General features: G+C 37.5%; 1 long non-coding RNA gene across 2 annotated transcripts; it reads left to right on the top strand.

Moving 5' to 3' along the window:
- The first annotated feature begins 1,889 nt into the window (after positions 1-1,889).
- LOC149966599 (uncharacterized) lies at positions 1,890-15,469 on the top strand. Of its 2 annotated transcripts, XR_016480311.1 has the most exons (6): positions 1,890-2,096; positions 2,150-2,223; positions 14,980-15,035; positions 15,092-15,121; positions 15,172-15,324; positions 15,381-15,469. It is a non-coding gene; the product is annotated as an uncharacterized LOC149966599 (long non-coding RNA). The 2 variants fall into 2 exon arrangements; XR_016480310.1 differs by lacking the exon at positions 14,980-15,035 and having other exon boundaries at positions 1,892-2,096.
- Positions 15,470-16,366: the final 897 nt, after the last annotated feature.

Raw genomic sequence — 16,366 nt, 5'->3', positions numbered from 1 at the left:
ATCTCTTTACACAGCCTCCTAAGCCATCACATGGTGCTTTGCCGTGAGAAGTAGCAAAGAAATGCCAGTCGGCAGATATTCCGCCTGTGTCATCTTCGTGGTGGCATAAATTGTTAATGTTTAAAAAAAAATTGTATTGAGAAGGAGCACCGTCTGAATAATAAACCACCCTCTTTAAACCTGGAACCACTTGTTTCAAAAACGCAATTAAGTTCTTTAGGAACAGGTGCACCGTTGATGCATTGTGCTTCAGGCAATCGGAGATTACTACGTAGTTTACGTGCATTAACAGGCTTTAAGGGTGAACTTTGTGATAGACGACAGTAGTTAGGTGCCCTATTCCTGGATACGCGTGGGGGGCGCAGCGTGCTTTCCCCCACGCGTCCCCAGCTGCGTGACGGGGGGGAATGAAGCGGGGAATCGCGATTCCGCCCCCCCCCCTCGGGCGCGTGTCACGCGCGCGTGACCTGAATAATTAATGAGATTAACAGGTGTTAATTAGTTGACCTGTCAATCAAGTAGGTAAGCAAGTGTTTTAAAAAGGGTGAATATTAATGAGCGTGGTATTGTTTTACCGTTAGGGGTCATTGACCTGTTAGATAGTAACATGTGTTTAGGATCATCAAGTAGTTATATTATATGTTTGAATATTAATTTTTGGCGGGAAAGTGTAAGCGTCGCGTGTATAAAAATCAACAAGTGGTTAAACTCTTTAGGTTTATTAATGTACACTTATGTTTGACATGATTTTGGCGGGGAAACGGGTAAAGTTTGTACCTTTATAATTACCAGTTAACCTGGTTGCTAGATGGTTAACAACTCATTAGCATTTTTGGCGGGGAAACGGGTATAGTTTGTACTCTATTACATGTTTGTATCTTTATAATTAACCGTTAGGGTTCATGACCTGGTAGCTATATGGTTGTTAAAGTTTTGGCGCGAATTTAACGTGTGTTCTGAAGACCGTTAGAAATTGTAAGCGTCGATTAACAAGTGTTTAAACTCTGTAGGTTTATTATATGTTTGAATATTAATTTTTACCGGGAAAATGTTAGCGTCGCGTGCATAAATCAGCAAGTGGTTAAACAAAAATAGTTAAAAAGGTGTATAGAACATTTTCGGTTTGACCAACACCGAACCATATATCTCTAAATATAAGACTTCTTCAGATGTCCAGAGTACAAGATCAGCAGTGTCCAAATATTTAGTTGCTGAAACTCTTTTTGACATTCATCCTCTAATTCGAAATTTAAGACTTCTTCAGATGTCCAGAGTCCAGGATTATCAGTGTCCAAATATTTAGTTGCTGAAACTCTTTTGACTCCCATAGAACTCGTATTGAATTCATTATACCAGATGGCCATTATTCCTATTATACAAAGCATAAAGTTTACGATAAATAACTTGACATTTTATATTGACATTTCGAATTTACCGCGCCTCCACGAAAATCCCTACTTTCCAAGCGCACTAGCGCCATCTATTGTACTAAATCACTACCATAAAAATATATTTTTGGGCTGTTAAAAATATATAAAATAAATATCAGTCTAATTTGTTTAATATATACCAATATTCATAACACTTTATAATTAATATAATATAACATTTAACCTAACCGATAAATTTAAGCAACTCGCTTCCTGAAAATTGCCAAAATCTCTCCTTTCCAAGCCCACTAGCGCCATCTATGTATTACGTTGCAAGATTGCCATAAAAATATATTTTCGAACAAAAACTTTTTAAAATATATAGCATAAATATCAGGCTAATTTGTTTATTATATATCAATATTAATAACACTTTATAAATTACTAAATTTTTATATATAATATTTAAGTTAGATGGCGCCACTTTCTTCACCCAGCATCTTCACCCAGCATCTTAAGCAACGCGGTCGAAATAGCCATTCTCCAAAAGAAAGTTAAGCCAGAAGTATTGTTAAGATAATGTTTTAAGTTTTGAACGTTTTAAATAGGGTTTCGGGCACTCTAGTTATTGCTAATGGGAACTAAATTGTGCTAAGTATCTAACCGCGTAACTTTTAACATTTTTTTTTAGATTTCTAGGAATTATATTGGCCGCATACTTTCCAGGTAAACCTTTAGGCTTATAAATGAACATTTTTTAAAATATTTTAACGTTCTAGGATGTACGCCATTACTAACGGCCATTGGTGAAGCTCAACGAACAGTAATGGACTCATCATTGTCATTTGACAAGGTAAAAAACTATAATTTTGAGCTAGTATTTTGTTTTGGGTCGTATATATAAATATATATATTGTATTATTCAATTTAAATAAGGTGTATGATAGAAAGATTTATGGGAGGTCGGGGGGGTTAAACTGGGTACGAGGCCCCGTCAAAAAGTTTCTCCAGCGCCACCAAGTGAGGCGTTTTAGAACGTATGTCGGGGAAACATTAAGTTGTTTTAAGACTAGCTTTACACACATTTTTGGTGGAATATTTTAAAATAATTTGAATGTTATTATAAGTATATTACCATGTCGAGAGGGATCCCAGCTACTAGTAGATTGTTGATTTTTCATAAGGAACGTAAGACTTTTTATCAGAAACATTAACGAATTGTGAGAAAAAATGGAAAAAATCCCGTCCTTTTATATCAGTAAATCCAGGAAAAACTGGAAATCAGAATCAGGTTATCGATAACTAGAGGTGAATAGCCCTATAAATTAGAAAGGAATGTCAGAGTATATAACCAGTTGTTAATATCGTATCTAATTAAAGTTTACGTGGTGGTTCAGGCTAGTGGCCATATTATTTTTTTGCAATGGACGATCTATTTTTAACATTACCGAGTAACGCTTCGAGCGATTTATACCCGGAAAATACAGCGTCTACTTATAAAGTAAATTTAGGACGACCTTTAAATGTACCTTCAAATTTTGAAGTTGGAATTAGCGAAATTATATTACCGCCAACATGGGAAAATATTACAGAAAAAAACCGGTCATTTTTAGCAGTTTCCACGACAACCGTTAAAAACGTGCAACCGTTTACATACTTTAAAATATCAGTGAAAGTGGGTAAAATTGAAGCGGAGAAAGACCAGAATGGAAATATCCTTCGATATAGTGTCGTGCGAAAACTTATTGCAGCGCTTAATGAAAGTTTAAAAAAATTCGGGCTTGATAATGAAATTAAAATTGAACTCCACACAAAACCAAACGGGCTCTGTTGGAATTTGATAACCACCAATAACTACCATATTAGAATTCCAAATGGACCAATTAAAGAGCTTCTCGATTTTGAACCTAACATAAATCCATATCGGAAAGACGGATTTCATATTGGGTCATATTTTTGTACGAAACCTTTTGCTGGTTATATAAAGTCCTTATCGTTAAATAACTTTAATTACATTGAAATTAGAAGTGATAATGTACAAGACGCCGCGTTTAGAGTCGAAACTCGAATTGATTATCAAATACCGACTGGTGCTTACTCGAGTGTCCAAGACATTTTAGACGCAATGATGTTAACCTTGGATGAGGAAATAAGGGATAAATTTAAATTAACCATTAACCATAATGGATCCGTTCACATTGGAGCCGCGGCGGGGTTTGCAATTATATTTCATTCATCTGAGAAAGGTCTCGGTGAAATGCTAGGCTTTACGCGCTTTAGTGAACTCTTGGCCAATACAGATAGTCTCTACGCTGCTGATTTATCAATGGGAGCCAGAACACTATATATATATTCAAATTTAATATACCCTCAATATGTAGGCGATACGTTTGCCCCTTTGATGAAAATAATACCGCTAGCTGGAAATGATAAGCCGTTTGAAAAATCTATTATTTTTGACAAAATTGATTACTATCCTTTGAGAACAAATAATACAGAAATAGTTGACATTGACATGAAAACGGATTTTGGCGAAACAATAGCCTTTATAAACGGAAAAAGTGTCATTAGACTTCATTTGAGACGAAATGGCCGACAGTGAAAGTTATTTCAAATATTACCGCGAACAATATGGTGGCGGACCATTTTTTGCCGGACCTGTTTATCAACGGGGAAGAGGCGTGGGCGGAATTTTTAAAAAGCTGATAAAATATATAACACCCATTATCAAACCCGTGACCAATGAGGCTTTTGGAGTAGGCAAGAGATGGTGGCAAAATTTAAAACAAGGACATGACCCTAAAGAAACGTTAAAGAACAATTTAAGAATCGCCGGTAGCAATTTATTACATAAAGCGGCTGATCGATTGACGAGAAATCAGTCTGGCAGCGGCTGCCGTAAACGACGAACGGGCCCCATTAGGAAACGAAAAAAAGTGTCCAAACGGAGAGTTACAAAAAGAACCAAACTTGACTTTTTAGGATAATAATGGCGGTTTACGAGGGAATGCTAAGTCAGCTGGATATTTTTCAACGCCCATTGGTCAATACTAATGTAATTACCACAACGGAAATAAGATATTTACCAACAAACAATTTATCGGACAATGGCCCTCTGGAATTTTTTATTCCCGCGTCGGAAGATTTATATATGGATTTATCAAAAACTATGTTAAAATTGAAACTGAGACTTTTACATAACGATGGATCGAATGTCCCAGCCGTTGAAACAAAAGTGGCACCAACGAATAATCTTATAGGGTCGCTTTTTAGTCAATGCGATTGTTATCTCGGGGATACTTCTACCCAGTCCGCGAACAACTGCTACGCTTACAGTTCCTACATTGAAAAATTAGTCAACTATGGAGAAGATGCAAAAAATTCGCAACTCCAAAACGGAATGTTTTATATGGAGTCTACGACCAAGCCTTCGGAAATGTGGTTAGATACGTTCAAGTCAGAGTCCAACGGGGCCCTGAAGCGAGGCTCAAGATCAAAAGAATCGCAATCCTTTGAAATAATGGGGCCTTTGTCTGTTGATATTTGCAAAATTAATAAGTTTATGTTAAACCAAGTTCCGGTACGATTTCGTTTAGTTAGAAGCCCGCGCCTAACTACCGTCATGTCTATGGAAGCAGGCAAGGATTATAAACTAGTTATAGACCAAGCGTACTTGTACGTGACAAAAGTTAAAGTTAATCCTTCAATCGTATTGGCGCATGCAAAAATGCTAGAATCAGATATTCCAGCTATCTATCCCTTAACGCAAACGATTGTTAAAAATTTTAGCGTAGCGAGAGGCCTAACGAGTATAAACCGCGATAACATCATTTTAGGTAGATTACCGAAACGAGCTATTGTGGTTTTTGTCAAGGAAGATGCGTTTATCGGGTCATTGAATAGTAATAGTTTACAATTTGAACATTTAAACGTGACCGGTTTGTCCCTCTCGGTGGGTCCTGATCGTTATCCTCCCGATGGGTTCCAAATGGACTACGACGAAGGGAATTATTGTTTACCTTATCAGAGTCTATTTTCCGCGATGGGGATCGATGGGGCCGACCGTGGTAATTTCATAAGTTTTAAAAATTTTAAATACGGGTATAACATGTATCTATTCGATCTAACAAGCGACAACAATGCTAGTGGGGATTATATGTCTCTTAGAAAGGACGGTAGTTTACGACTCGATGTGCAATTTAAAAACGCATTAACACATAATGTGACATGTATAATGTATTTTGAATTCGATAATGAGATTTTGATAACACGCGATCGCAAAGTAATTTATAACGCCGAATAAAACCCATTTAAAGCACTTTACCTTAAGCGGTTTAACAGTTCCTCGCTTGCAATCGTTCAACCATGTCACGCTCTCATTATCTCTCCGATAAACTGGAAATTTTTCTTTCAAATGACATTCCGGGTACCGATCTTAAAATTAAACGCCAAGGGCATAGAAAATACGTTTCATTTAATCTTAACGTTTGGGAAAACTTATGGACATTTTCCGATGAAATTGACACATTCTTTGACTTGACAAAACCCCCAACCCGATTTCATAGTTGGCTAACCGATTACGTAAAACTCGAAGGATTTATATGTCAAAGAGGTAAATTTATTGATTTGCGTTCGCACGTCCGCGGAGCTAATGACAAGTATAATGTCTTGTACTCGACTTCAAACGGTTTTGCAATGTGTAAAACAAGCTGGGAGCGGTTAAAAATTATTCGCTTAAGTCTTAATACGGAAATTCAGGAGAGAAAAAACTGTTACCAGTGTATGAAGAAATGTATTAAAGACGAATTAACCGAGATTCTAATGTCGTTAACGGGATCCTGTGAAAATACAGCATGTCACTTTCAATTGGCTCATGACATTACGTGCCTTCCCGTAGCTTCGCATTGGTCTGAAAGGCTTGAGGCTAATGTGAAAAGAGCTCTTCCTCTGGTCAATTATCAAAAGACTCTAAATAATTTTAACGAAAACTACCCACATTGTTCTTTAAACATACATAATTTATTTCATGCAATGGTTAACGATGTAAATGAAATTATTACAGAATTTTTGTTTTAATAAATGGTATAAATTTAAGAATATGGTTTGTTTAATTTTTATTACAAGTTAAAAGGTCAAAGCGCGCGGCCATGAATAAAACCATAGAGAAAGTCTATTACGATCCTGAAAATCCAGGGGGATTAGGCGGTATCAAGCGATTAGAAAAAAGTTTGCCCTTAATTCCAAAGACCAAAATTAAAAAATGGTTGTTAACGCAAGACCCCTATACGTTGCATAGAGACCGAAAGCTTAAATTTGCTCGTACACCAACATATGTGACGTCACTGAATGAAATTCATCAAATGGATTTAATAGTTTTGGACGAGTTGAAACCGGATTATAATTATATTTTAGTTAACATTGACGTTTTATCGCGCTTTTTATCCGCGTTACCTTTGAAAACAAAGAGCGGGAAAGACGTTCTACAGGCGCTAAAAAAAATTCACAAAGTTAATAAACCCATGAAAATTAATACGGATCAAGGGAAGGAATTTCTTAATAAGACCGTACAGGATTATTTAAAAAAGAACGATATAAAACATTTTGTAAGTTACGGGGACATAAAATGCGGAATCGTAGAACGCGCCAATAGAACTCTCGAGAACAAAATATATCGTTTAATTACTAAAACTAAGAAACCAAATTTTATTAAGGATTTACCGAAAATTGTTAGATCGTATAATAACAGTGTACACAGGTCGACCGGGTTCAAACCGTGTGAAGTAACGGTTGATAATGAGCATTTAGTTTGGAAAAATCTTTACGGTAAAAAATCAATTAGGGAAAAAGCCAAATTCAAAGTCGGTGAACGTGTTCGATTAACAAAAGCCCCGAAAGCGTTTACAAGGGATACTGGTCGAAGGAAGTGTTTACTATTAAGAGAGTGATTAATAGACCTCGTCCTGTTTACGTCATACAAGATCAAAATAATCAAGTCATCTTGGGTTCATTCTATCCCGAAGAACTACAAAAGATTCTATCATGAATACTAATCAGCTTGATGAATTTTTGAAATGTGATTATAGAACGCGCCCATTTTATATTGGTACATTTTCCAAAGACGCGATTCCCAAAAAAGCGCCGAAACAGAAAACGTATTGTTTTATTATAAATACGGACGATTCGACGGAACCAGGTTCTCATTGGGTCGCTGTGTTTATTGAATCGGGAAAGGGAGAATTTTTCTGTTCGTTTGGAAATTCACCTGTTACGTACAATTTTAACTTGGGTCATTTAGCTAAAAAGTGGGTATATAATAAAAATATTATCCAACCGATTGACTCGGAAACATGCGGTGCTCATTGTTTATTTTATATCGTATGTAAATGTTCGGGGTATACTTATAGAGAAATATTAGATATGTATAATGATACTCTATATATCAATGACATAATCTCGTTATGGAATATGTGTCTGCATTTAATGAATCACGAAAATAAATATTGTAATCAATAAATTTTTTATTGTATCAATTTTTCCATTTTTTAAGAGGGCTTAATGCTCGGCGTCTGTTTTTAGGTGTCGGATAAGGTTTGCGAACATTTAGTCTCCTCTTCACGTGCTTTTCATTCGTTTGTAAATCTTTATCCGAAAATGGTAGAGACACAGCCTCCGATAAATTCTCCACGCTTTCAGCCGATGGCCTATACGTTACGTCGCTGTCTCGTGTAGTACCCGTCGCGCCTTCAGACGTATTGAAGAGGTTCCTTATGTTACTGGTACTTTCGGAACGGCGTGGTGTACTACTTGAAAGAGGATCAAACTCGCGGCGGAGTGTTTCGTGGACGGCTTCGGGAATATTCGGTGTTGACTCCGCTATCAAATGATCCGGTAGAAACGCCGGGACTGGGGGAGTAGGTCGAAGAGGGGGTCTCGGTTCCGCGTGTAGATAAACGGGAATCGGATCGGGAGAAATCAACGTAGTACTGGGTGAAACGGGGGAACCGCGAGAGACATTTCTCGGAGAATTTGTTGGTGTAGCTACGGGTCGTATCGTCTGCGCCGGTGCGAGAAGAGGGGCCACGGGCCGTATAATCTGCGCCGGTGCGAGAAGAGGAGCTAACGTATTCGATGGAGGAGGCATCGGTGGCGGCTCTAAACGAACGGCGGGGACTCCTTGAAATTCTTTAATTTTAAAGTACCTTTGAAGCATAGTTAAATACTCTCGTAACGTATCCTCCTCACTCCCTACTTTAATCGGTTTATTTATGATACTTTTCATTTGATTTTGAATAATGTCTATTAATTTGGCCGTATCGCTAAAATAGCTATCAGCGGGGACTAAAACGAATTTTTTCATCGATTAATAATACGGTTAAGAACCACGGGAATTAATGAACCGAGAATTGCACCCCAGAATCCGCCTCGCTGAGATATTAGAATTTTTCGACGGTTTAAGTCGGTTAAATTTTTACGAGCAAGTTTTCTGATGCACGCTTTATAGCGCTGTAATATTTTTTTCCTATTTGCACCTACAGGTAGCGCCCCCCGGGTAATATTAAGACAAATATTAGAAATAGAGTTTAATTGTTCGGGACTAGCGTTTTTAATTAAAAATTTGCGCTGACTGGGGGAAGCTTTTTTAATGAGCGTTAGATAAGGTTTATGTTCCCGTATCGCTCGTGGCCAAGTCATCTTACGTAATGAAACAATTTTATAAATACATGCAAATTTATTCAAAAAACACAAAGAATTTATACAATGAAAACATTTTCACATATTTTTTATAGAATATATTTAACAGAATAAATTTTTTTTTAAACATTATTTTTAAACCCGTCACCATTACTCTAGAAAAGTTATCATTGGGCCCTCTTCAAATAAGCAATTTGTTCGCACTTTGAAATGTTCTGGTGTTTCTTGATTTAAATCTAAAACAATATTAGAATAGGGTCGGGAAGCAGTTACATTACTGTACACAGTACTTAGAAAATTTGGGTTATTAGGAAATACTTGTCGACTGAGACATTTAATCTGACTAGGATCACGCGGACTCTTAAATAGAACAATGTACGATGAGTTCAAGCTAATATCGCGAGCCGCTCGACCTTGACCAAAAACATTTTGGGTTAAGAATAATATAGTTAAATTTAAGTGGTGACTACCAACACGAAATAATTCCGAAACGTACGCGTTATTTAAACAACTTTGAGAGAGATCGTCGAGAACGAGCAAGTTATTTATAGAACTATCAAATATTTCTTCCGGTTTCTCACTTAATAAACCCTGATGAAACTCGATATCAGGTATAATTTTTTTAAGCTCATTGAATTTTTCCGACCAAATATTATAACAATAAATGATTCACTCGGGAGGTTTCTCGAACAGCGTGTGTCGATTTTTTAAAAGCCGAAAAGTCCAAACTGTTTTTCCGCATCGACTCGGTCCACTGATGAGGAACGTGGTCGGCGATTTAAACTTGAGCCGCGTTACTGACATTTTTGTAGCCGAAGGGAATACTGGTACCGTCGCTCTTGAAGATTCGCTTGTTAGACGTAAATCCAACGAGTTTTTCAGCTGGTTTTTGGAATAGCTGCCCCGTTTTTAAACGTTTCACGTTAAATGGGACTTCGACGCTGTATTTCAATTGTTGGTTGCGTGTAGCGAGGTCCTTCAAAGCTTCAAAGTTGACAATTGACTGATTTTTTTTAGTCAATGTAATGCCCTTAAGTTTAGTGACAATCTTTCCAGATTCGAATAAAATTGAATAAGCTTTACATCCCAAGGAAACAAAGGCTTTTATATTTTCATTGGGATACTGGTCAGCTAATGTACCTAGGGTAGTCCCTAGCGGAATATTTAAGTCTTTACTCATATAAAGAAAAGCAGAATCAGTATCGACGTAGTTTAAATTAGAACCAATTTGAGCCATTAATTTGTATAATTTAATACGGCCGTAACTGGCTACAAACGCGCCTATCGTTGGTGACCCTTTCCGATAAGTTGGAACGTAGTCTTCCCGAAAACGAGTGGTGACTAAGGCTATATCATCGTCTAGTAGTTTAAAATCCGTTAATTCTTTGGTTTTATCGGCCAAAATTTCGACTAATTCCTTATAAGAATTAATAAAAACACTTTGGCCTCGATTTAAATTAATGGAATTTTTGCCCCACAGACTGTTTAGACTAAGTTTGCCAATAGCTTTTAAAGCGGGATTATCGGTTATATCGTCTAAATTTAAATCTAACCCGTCAATTTCATTAAAGTCTCGTAAATAATTAAGTTTTTGTTCTAATGTAATTATGTCTTTTGGATACGACGAATTTTGAACTTTGATTTTGTAAAAAAGCCGAATATAGTCATCGAATAGCGGACAATCTTTATCGAATGTCTCTCGGTAATGATGTACTTCGTGAATTGTAATAATTTTGTAACCGTACTCTATCGCTAGATAAAACTCGGGGGTCGTCCACACGTCGGTTATGCTACGCTCTCGATCAGTATGGGTACATTCGAAACATTGTTCAGCTGCACATTTGTAGCAGAGAGTATAATAAATTTTACTATTAATTTTAGCTGAGAGAATTGGGAGGTTTAAATTGGTAGGTGGCAGCACCGTAGCTTTAATAAGACCAAAATAAGCGTTAACGGAAAAATTAAAGTTACAAGTTATAATTTCGGGGCTTGATTTGGGATATTTATAGGAACTCATCTGGACCGACGGGTACATGCTATTGAAATCCACGACTTTGATTGGTCGATCGGGAGTGGCTTCGGCGTAAATTACAAAGTTTTCGACCCTCCCCCCACGAATGGCGTCTCTCGCTCCTATCGGTTTGGTAAAGGGTAGGGAATCGCAGAAACTCGCAATTGCTGGGTCTTCTACTAACTGATCATACTCGTGTTCCCATATACTAATAAACTGTGCATTAGGCCTTTCCTTTTTTAAAAAATTTTCGCGGTCGAGGGTTTTGAGATAAATATTTAAATTATAATCTTTTAACTGTTTATCGTAAGCCTGGTGGTCAGTGTGCAGTGGGCATTTATGGTAATGACAGCCGTAAAATTCGGCAATTATTTCGGGCGAGGAACAATAACCATCTAATCGATAGGGATAAATGACATGTTCGCCACCTAGCGATCGCGCCGTTTGAAATTTCACGTTGAGTTTTTTTTCCAAATAAGCTAACCATTTTAGGGCCTTGACACTATGCCGTTTCCTATAACCCGTCCCCGGAACAATCGCGATAGTGTTTGGTTCGACAAATCTACTAAGGAATAAATTTGTGACGGCTCCCGGCAACGTTATGGCGTTTGACCCTAACAAATCAAAATCGACTGTTTTTAAAAATAAATTTCTAAAACTATCGAATCCTTTCTGTAAAAGTTTAACGTCATCGATCGCGTATTCGGTTAAAACTTTATTTAGATCAAAAACGACGTAACGTTGGGAATCGTACCATTGATTAAATTCTACGATTTCCTCGTCCGTAAATTTATCGATACCAAAATATTCTTTCTCGGGGAGGGCGCCGATATAATCTAAATTGTTTTCCGTAGCAAAAGAATAACAAAAATAACCTTTCTTTTGGACAATCTTAAAAGTTTTCGAGAAATTTCGAAGGGCTGTAGGTAGGAACATGAAACTATCGATAAAGGCTATTTTAAATTGGGCGAGAAACATACCCAGGGCTTTGGAACCGGTATAAATTATCTCGGGTTTAATCTTTCGTTTTAATAGACCGTTAAGAATAAGCAACGTATCGAAACCACTCCCGAAATGGCTAATTAATATGACGTTTTCAAAGACCGGCCTCGTAACCGTATCTCTTTTCCGACCATTAACTGTCACCTGGCATGCTAATAAATAATCTAGGAAATTTTGAACGCAATCAAAGCCGTGAAATTTTCGGTAATCATAATTGGTCGAAAATGGCGCTTCTTGCATCGCGGAAATGATTAAAATTGGTCTAATTTTAGTGTCAGTCGTTATGGTTTCAAAATCAAAATAACATAGTCGTTTCTCATTTGATTTTATTTCTAATGGGCGGACGTGACACTCGTTTTTGGCATGCTCAATTTTGCAAAAAGCGCATTTGTTGTCGCAATTATGATTGCCTTCATAGTCTTTCCCGCAATTTAAACAGCGCCTTAAAACCTGACAGGTTCCTAGTTCTACATGTTGGGAGAAACAATTTGGTCCGGCAAAATACCTATTACAGTCATGACAACGGGTAGCCTGTTCTATACTGGGGTGAAACTCTGGGCCGCGACAGCGCCGGCATGTAAGATTGGGTCCGCAGTCGTGACTTTTTTTCTGTTTGATATTATGTAACAGGGTAAGACAAAATTTACAATAATATTTTGCCCCAAACATGGCCGAATAAGATCGCACGACGTGGGTGTGGTCTTTAATTTTTAAGAGGAAAATTTGTTTTTCTTTGACGGGCCCAATAAACACTTTATCGAAATTATCGTCCGCCGAGATTAATATAATTTGGTAGTCGGGTAATATATTTTGGAATCGGTTAATGTCTATTATTTCTACGGGGCCTTCGGGAACCCCCGCTAGGGCGTGTAATTTTTTAGCTTCAATTTCTTGTTCGGGTTTTTTCCCATTTCTAATTGTCTTTAATTGGTATTCGTTAAAACTAGCACCCTGTCCTAAACTTTTTAAATGCTGATAGTCGGCCAAAACTCTTCCCACCGCCAGGGCTCTCGTAAAACATAAATTGTCCGTATTTCTAATGGGGATAAATGTGTTACCTTGGTTGATATACTGATCTAAACATTCATAACTTCTTGTTCTAACGCTGCGAGGAAGTCCTCTCATAGGGGTATCTTGAAGAAATATTAGGTCAAATCGGAGGGGTGAATCTAGATAAATGGTTTTTACGGACTGCGCTACCTTTTCAATCCCCGTTAAAATTCTCTCAGCTGTCAACTCATTAATATTCATTAATTGGAAATTTATCGGATCTTGCAGCTCATCGGAAATTACCACCACCCTGACGCGCGTGTAGCCTAAATTATCGGCCGTAATTCTATCTAATATTGATTGGAAAATACGGGTCAGTTGGTTACTGATATCCGCGTGGTTTAATTGGTCTAAATTTTTAAAATTACACTCGAATAGCATAGATTTACACCTATACTTTCGAGAAGAACTGGCAATGATTTTATCTATTGAGTAAAAATTTTTAGGGTTGAAACGGGTGCTAAGATCGAGGGCCATGGTGTTTTTTAAAGTCCTGCGTAAATATTTAATACGGTTTGAATCGTTGTCGCGACGTCGTAAACTTCGCCGGAATTCTACAAGTTTAATAGTTTTTCGTAGTGACGTCCACGGTTCTTGTAAACTAGAACTTCACCTCGCCGACCCGCTAGAATTTCAACCTTCTCGTTTCTTAGTTGAAAATCACCTTCTTCATAAACTATCTGTTCTAGATACTCTTTTAACTCATACGCCGAATCTAGTTTGACGCAAACGCCGTCTTTCGTCGCGGTTGGCCGATCGCTATTTTTGACGTAACGCCTTATATCTAAATACAAGTTATTTTTGAAACTTGCAATTTTTATCCCGAAATTTTTATGGCGGGAAAACTCTACGACTATATCCGTCCAGCCGTCGTCTACTGGCTTAGATGGACCGGCTTGAGATGGACCTGGTTGAGATGGGCCTGGCTTGGATAGGGTGCTTTTGGGTGGCGCATCAACTGGTTTGAATGGCGATTGTTTCGAAGGGCTATCGAGTACCTCGTGGCATGTTAAATCTATGATATCGGGTTGATTCTTCGGGATGTCTACTTCGAAACGAGTTTTCTTAATATTTACTTTATTTCCGAAATCTAATCGACGACGGACCTTATTGACCTGGGAGCAGGGAGGTGTTTCGGATTGGTTCTAAAAATTAAACTAAATTAAATGGTATAAAAAATAGACTGAATTAATAAACTATTACTTTGCGGTCAAAGTCCATCGTGCCAGAATAATTTCCTAACAATAAACGGTCATTTAAAAAAGGTAATTCCCCAAATTTTAAAATTTACTTACAATTTCTTCAAGTCGAATGCAAGTTGTGAAATAAATGCAAATAAAGCGCGTCCCTCTATTTATAGTCACAAAACCCCCTAGCGGGACGCTTAGGAACTTCTATAACACATGCTAATTTATCTAACGCTTTTATTAATACATGCGTAATTTTTCGTAATAAACAAAAATCCCCTAGCGGGACGCTTACGAACTTCTATAACACATGCTAATTTTCATAACGGTTTTAGGTACTCGTAATTTTTCGTAACGGTTTTTTATATCAACATGTGGTAAATAAACCCCTAGCGGGATGCTTAGGAAACTCCATTTTCTAATGGTTTTGTAACAATTTTTACGTACTCTATTAACGCAACGGTTTTTTAAATAAATCAATGTTTTCGCGAGAAAATTCCATACACGAACCTAACCTCGAGCTATAGTAAATCAAATATTTAGGTTAAGATTGCCGGGTATAAAAGGCGAGATTTTTTCATGTTTTATCACATTTCGTTCCTGAACTACAATGTAAGTTGTAAAACGTCTTAATACGAATCTTTTCAACAAAAATTTAAAAATTTAGGGCTTCCAACACTACAGCAGATTTCATTAAAGTAGTGAAGGGGAGAGGACGCGGAAGTAATGTACTTTTGATAATATACTGTAACAACTAATTGATAATTATTAAATTATAGGAGAAAACGCGGACCTAGGACCAGTTCGAAGTAATTATTTTCTATTTTTTATTATACTTTTATAAAATTTCTAACAATAGGACCCAACACGTTGCCACCACCCTCCACGCCTTCGGACCCACCAACACCCGGGAACTCCCCAACGCCCTCGAACTCTCCCACGATTCCCTATCGGGAGATTTTGATCAACCCGTCATTGTCGGCGGAAATGCGAGTACTGGACTTGAGGAAAGGTAATTCGTTAAATATATTTTAATACGTATGAAATTATAATATGAATTTTTTCTAGCGCCGGGGATCAAAATCATCGTGGAAGGGGGTAATATATTCAACATGTTTTATTATATTAGCAACTAATTTATGTAATTTTAGGTGGCGCCCTTAAAATTTTAATTTAAATAAACTGTTCATATTTATTTTTGTCTCTTTCTTAATAAGCACGTTAGTTGTATCATATAAACCAATTTCATACAGATTGGTTAAAACGTACCATTCCTACTTGTTAATCGACGCTTACAATTTCTAACGGTCTTCAGAACACACGTTAAATTCGCGCCAAAACTTTAACAACCATATAGCTACCAGGTCATGAACCCTAACGGTTAATTATAAAGATACAAACATGTAATAGAGTACAAACTATACCCGTTTCCCCGCCAAAAATGCTAATGAGTTGTTAACCATCTAGCAACCAGGTTAACTGGTAATTATAAAGGTACAAACTTTACCCGTTTCCCCGCCAAAATCATGTCAAACATAAGTGTACATTAATAAACCTAAAGAGTTTAACCACTTGTTGATTTTTATACACGCGACGCTTACACTTTCCCGCCAAAAATTAATATTCAAACATATAATATAACTACTTGATGATCCTAAACACATGTTACTATCTAACAGGTCAATGACCCATAACGGTAATCCACCTAGTTAAACAATACCACGCTCATTAATATTCACCCTTTTTAAAACACTTGCTTACCTACTTGATTGACAGGTCAACTAATTAACACCTGTTAATCTCATTAATTATTCAGGTCACGCGCGCGTGACACGCGCCCGAGGGGGGGGGCGGAATCGCGATTCCCCGCTTCATTCCCCCCCGTCACGCAGCTGGGGACGCGTGGGGGAAAGCACGCTGCGCCCCCCACGCGTATCCAGGAATAGGGCACCTAACTACTGACGACAAAGAGGTGAAGAGGGGCTTGGTCTGATACCCAATGGAAGGACCGTATGGCGACTTGTACTAAGAACGTATAGTTTTCGGAGAAGTCT

The sequence above is a fragment of the Leiobunum rupestre genome, chromosome 1 (assembly GCF_980474605.1).
Source record: "Leiobunum rupestre chromosome 1, qqLeiRupe1.1.hap1, whole genome shotgun sequence".
Classification (NCBI taxonomy): domain Eukaryota; kingdom Metazoa; phylum Arthropoda; class Arachnida; order Opiliones; family Sclerosomatidae; genus Leiobunum; species Leiobunum rupestre.
Note: the sequence above shows the minus strand (reverse complement) of the source record. Positions and strands in the feature narration are given on the sequence as shown.